The sequence below is a fragment of the Cebus imitator genome, unplaced genomic scaffold (assembly GCF_001604975.1).
Source record: "Cebus imitator isolate Cc_AM_T3 unplaced genomic scaffold, Cebus_imitator-1.0 Scaffold13, whole genome shotgun sequence".
NCBI lineage: Eukaryota > Metazoa > Chordata > Mammalia > Primates > Cebidae > Cebus > Cebus imitator.
Genome location: NW_016107328.1, coordinates 8,411,267 through 8,416,504, shown reverse-complemented (window position 1 = coordinate 8,416,504; position 5,238 = coordinate 8,411,267). Strand labels below are relative to the sequence as shown.

The 5,238-nt window shown below is 49.5% G+C and overlaps 1 long non-coding RNA gene across 1 annotated transcript in view; it reads left to right on the top strand.

Moving 5' to 3' along the window:
* LOC108283870 overlaps positions 1 to 5,238 on the top strand; it is a 434,667-nt gene that overhangs the window by 105,516 nt on the left and 323,913 nt on the right. The window contains exon 2 of the long non-coding RNA XR_005195792.1: positions 3,368 to 3,780. This is a non-coding gene — a long non-coding RNA (uncharacterized LOC108283870). The remainder of the gene's footprint in view (positions 1 to 3,367; positions 3,781 to 5,238) is intronic.

Sequence of the window (5,238 nt, the reverse complement as noted above, 5' to 3'; positions counted from 1 at the left end):
GCAATTCTCCTGCCTCAGCCTCCTGAGTAGCTGGGATTACAGGCACGCGCCACCATGCCCAGCTGATTTTTTGTATTTTTAGTAGAGACGGGGTTTCACCGTGTTGACCAGGATGGTCTCAATCTCTTGACCTCGTGATCCACCCGCCTCGGCCTCCCAAAGTGCTGGGATTACAGGCTTGAGCCACCGCGCCCGGCCAGAATCTGACTCTTATCTCTTTTTTTTTTGAGACTGATCCTCATTCTGTCACCGAGGCTGGAGTGCAGTGGCACAATCTTGGCTCACTGCAACCTCTGCCTCCTGGGTTCAAGTGATTCTCCTGTCTCAGCCTCCCAAGTAGCTGGGATTACAGGTGTGCACCACCACACCTGGCTAATTTTTGTATTTTTAGTAGAGACGGCGTTTTGCCATGTTGGCCAGGTTGGTGTTGAACTCCTGACCTCAGGTGATCCACCCACCTCAGCCTCCCAAAGTGCTAAGATTACAGATGCGAGCCACTGCACCTGGCCTGACTGTCTCTTAAAGTCTGAGCCTCAGGAGTCTCATATGCAGAGTGGGAAAACTAAGTCTGCCTCCCACCAGCTGTTGCAGTTGAAGTAAATAAAATAATGTGTTTTAAGCACCTAGCACAGTGTCAACCACCTAAAATGTCCTCATTAATTGGAGGCCATTCTGACCCTGAGGATCGCAGTGAGCTTGGCATGAACCCTGTGTGGCAAGCACTGTTTTCCTTTTTACAAACGAGGACAGTGGGTCGCCCCAGATGTTATAAGGGGCAATGGGGTGGATATTTTATTTATTTATTAGTTATTTTTTCTTGAGACAGTCTTGTTCTGTAGCCAGGCGCCAGGCTGGAGTACAGTGGCGTGATCTTGGCTCACTGCAAGCTCCGCCTCCCTGGATCAAACAGTTCTCCTGCTTTAGCCTCCCGAGTAGCTGGGACTACAGGCATGTGCCACCATGCCCAGCTCATTCTTGTATTTTTTAGTAGAGACGGGGTTTCACCATGTTGGCCAGGATGATCTTGATCTCTTGACTTCGTGATCCACCCGCCTCGGCCTCCCAAATTGCTGGGATTAGAGATGTGAGCCAATGTGCCCAGCCGGATATGCTTTTAAGAAAAAACATGGCTTACTGTTTCATTCCTGATTTCTTCATTGGCCGCGCAGATATATGTGGCTGTGTGCATTGTGGTTAGGGTGAGGTAGCTAGCTTGATTTCCATTTGGAGAAAGGGTGGTACCTCCTCACTGAAGAATGCTTAAAACAGGAGATGGGTGCTCTCTGTCATTCCTGCATGGCAGGCAGAATACCATCCCCCTAAATGTCCACATCCGAATCCCTAGAACCTGTGGATATATTGCCTGGCATGTCAAAAGGGACTTTGCAGATGCTATGAAGGCCAAGGACCCTGCGATGACAGATGATTTTGGATGATCTGGGAGAGCCCCGTATAATCACATGGGTCCTTAGGAGTGGAAGAGGGAGGCAGAGAGTTATTCAGAGACAGAGATACAGCCACAGAGGCAGAGTGAAAGAGATGCGTTGGAGCTGTAATTGAAGACGGAAGAAGCTATAGGCAAGGCATATGAGGCAGGCTTTAGAAGCTAGAAAAGCAAGGACACCCATTCACTCTCAGCCACCAGAAAGGAACACAGACTTCCCAACAGCCTGATTTTAGCCCCGTGAGACCCGTGTCAGACTTCTGACTTCTAGAACCTGAAGATCGTAAATGTGTGCTGTTTTATTTTTTATTTATTTTTCTGTTTTAAACCACTAAGTTTGTAAACATTTCTTGGGCGGTAATAGTTGCTTTTGATGGGAGCTGGAGTAGTGGTCAAGCTCATGGGCTTTGGAGCCAGTCTGCCAGTCTGCCAGTCTGCCTTGTTAAAAACCTTTTCCTGTTTTTTTTTTTTTTTTTTTTTGAAGATAGAGACTCATTCTGTGGCCCAGGCTGGAATGCAGTGGTGTGATCTCAGCTCACTGCAACCTCTGTCACTTTGGTTCAAGCGATTCCCATTCCTCAGCCTCCCAAATAGCTAGAATTACAGGTATGTACCACCACACCCAGCTAATTTTTGTATTTTTAGTAGAGAGAGGGTTTTGCCATGTTGGCCAGTCTGATCTTGAACTCCTGGCCTCGAGGTGAACCACCAGCCTCGGCATCACAAAGTGCTAGGCTTACAGGCATGAGCTACCTAGCAGTGTCTCAAACCCCTTTTCTGTGTGTTTTTTTTTTTTTCTTTTTTAGCTGTGTGACCTTGTGGAAGTTGCTTCACTTCTCTGGGCCTCAAATTTCTCATCTCTAAATTTGGTTAACAATAATCTACAACTCATCGTTTTTTGTGAGGATGAAATGAGGGTTTCACACATGCAGAAAGCCTAGAAGTAAGTTTTAGCTGCGGCCATTCTGGGCAGGAATTCCTCACAAGGTAACTTAGAGCATCAGATCAGGGCATAGATTTGGGAGACAGACTGTCTAGCCTCAGATTTAGGCTCCTCTCTTACTAGTCTGAAGCAGATTGGTTGTCTTTTCCTCCATTTCTTCATCTGGAAAATAGGGGCAGGTGTCCCGAGAGCGAATCAGATGGAGAGGCCGAGATATTAGCAAGTATATCATAGACGTTCCTCAAAGGGCAGTTAATGTTATCACTGGGTGGGTTGGGGGATATTGAGCCTCCAGCCCCAGGCCCTTGGACCGATTTGTTCTTCAGTTATCTCTGGAGTAATTTCAATACACTGGACTGGGAAGACAAAGGTATCGCCCCACTGATGGAACAGTGCTGAGTACCTGGCAGGTGCTCAGTAATCACTGAATGAATGAGTAAGGAAAGTGCAGGCCTCAGGCCCTGCCCTGGAAGAGGCTTGCAGTGCCGGACAAGGCCTGGAGCCAGGCCAGGGCTCTGTGGTTGTCTTTAAAAAGAAACAAAACAAAGAACTACTTCCTACCAGCTGACCCTAAACCCCCAGCTCCCGGCAGGGACGTCTCAGCTCTGCAGGGGAGCCTCGGCAGCGTGCCAGGCCTGGCCATGCTGTCAGCTTTGTAAGCCACTCACAAGTGTTCTCCCCTCATCTTTATAATGGACTCCCCACAGCCTCCTCTCCCCTCCCAGGGTGGTCCTGAGGCTCCGAGCACATGGCAGTTCTCTGTCTGAGAGGTCCTTGGTGCCACAGGGGAGGCAGCTCTCACCTGAAGGCCTCCCTAGAGGCCAGTCTCACCTTTGTGTGTTACCAGGTATGGAGAATTATTTGTAGTGAGTTACTCTCTGACTGTGTTAGGACCAACTACAAGGAGGAAAGAATGACTGAATACTGCTTGGGGTCAGTGACCGTGATGAGACTGTTTTTTTTCTTCTTCCCTGTTGCAGGCCTGATCTTTTGGCCAGAAGGAGATGAAAAAGATGCCCCTCAAGACGGCTGCGCCTATCAGCTGCATGGAGCTTCGGTCAACTATTATTTTCTGAGCCTGATGGATTTACAGTGAATATTCAGTCGTCTAGGGAATAACCCTGGTGGAACCATGCACTGGAATGACACACGCCCGGCACATTTCAGGATACTTAAAGTGGTTTTAGGGGTGGCCCTGGCTGAGTGCCTCATGGATTCTTAGAGCTTGGATATCCACGGGGGACGAGGGATTGCAGCTGGCTGCGAGGACTAAGAGCTCTGTTTACTTGGGTCTCTGCCAACTTCCTTTGGATCTCTCTGTGGAACGTAAGACCCCGACTCTCCTGGTGGAGCGTCTCACGCACGTTCTGTCCAGTGCTCAGCTGGGCTTGAGGTGAGGTTGTCCTGGCTGGTGGCAGAGGGTACACTGGGATGTGGCTGGTTGTCGCAACGAGCTAGCACTTAATGAGCACCTCTGTGTGGTTGGTGTGATACTGGGTGCATGGGGGAGACACAGGGAAGTCAGAAGTCCTTCCTGGAAGCCATGACTGCTCCCTGCACTGATATGTGTGATTGTAGACACACATCACCATTTTTCTGATTCTCCCGGTTTAGCTGTCACCATCGACCTCCCTATAAAGTGCCTCTGCTGTTGATTCTGTGTTCTGAAGACATTGCGTGCCACTTGGCACAGCCTCTGATACTGCAGAAAGGGTAAATTAAGACAGGATTGTTAATGAATGAAGACATGGGAGATTCAATGGGAAGATATGCGTGGGGGAGTAATTTCTTGGCTCTGTGCTTAGAGCTAGGAACAACATGGGCCATATGGCTGGTACTGCAAGGGTTGGATGTGGGCAGGTGCATGTGGAGACAGATGGGCCTGGGTGTGAATCTTTCACCATACACATGGCGTGCCTCCATGCAAACTGCTGGATTCCTTTCCCTGCAGGGAAGGGTTAAGTACTATCAAATGTCACAGGACTGGAGTTGAAGATCAAGGAGACATTGAAATGCTGATCACATGGCAGACACTCAGCACGTGGTGGATAATGCTGGCTAGGGTAGCTTCTGGGGATGATGGGCATTTCTTGGCCCCGCTGATCCTTCTGAGCACAGCCAGGGAGGCAGTGGTGAACTCTGATCTGGGTACAGCTGGTTGGCATGGACAGTGGATTAAAGGTCAGAGTTTCCCTGCAGCCCACGGGAAGGCAGAGTGACAAGTCAGTGGCAAATGAGGAAATGGAGTCTCGTGCCAGCTGGAGGGAGGGAGCAGCTGGATTGGCCACAAAGGCCCGTTGCAGTTCTGCAGCTGACAAGTGGAAGGACTGGCCTCTCAGGTCTGAGCCTTGTGGCCTGGGAGGCTGCTGGCTTGGAGCGATGAGTGGTGCCAAGCTGTCTGAAGCAGAGTTGCAGCTCAAACAGCAAGTGGTCCAGTTCTCAGGTCACTTGAGGCCACCTGGCACGTGGCGGCCAAGACCGCAGTTGGGGCGGGCCCTTGAGTCTGATTTTGATTGGATTTCTGGTTCTGCTCCTGCCTGACAGCACTTTCTCAGACAGGCTTTCCTGACCCCTAAAGTGAATAATGTCCCTCTGGGTGTTACATGCTTCTCTCATCCGTACCTCCTAGATGTGTTGCAATTGTATATTCGTCTGTGCAAGTTATTTGGTTTCATGTCTTTCTTCCTCACACTGAAAAGTAATCTCCCTGAGTTCAGGAAATGCATTTGCCTTGCTCACAAGCTAGACACATAGCAGACATTTTATTTGTTGCCTCACAGTTGCCCCGATCAAATGGTGACGCTCAGTGGTTTTCTTTTGGCTTCTTTGAAAAGGTTGGACAGAAAGGAAA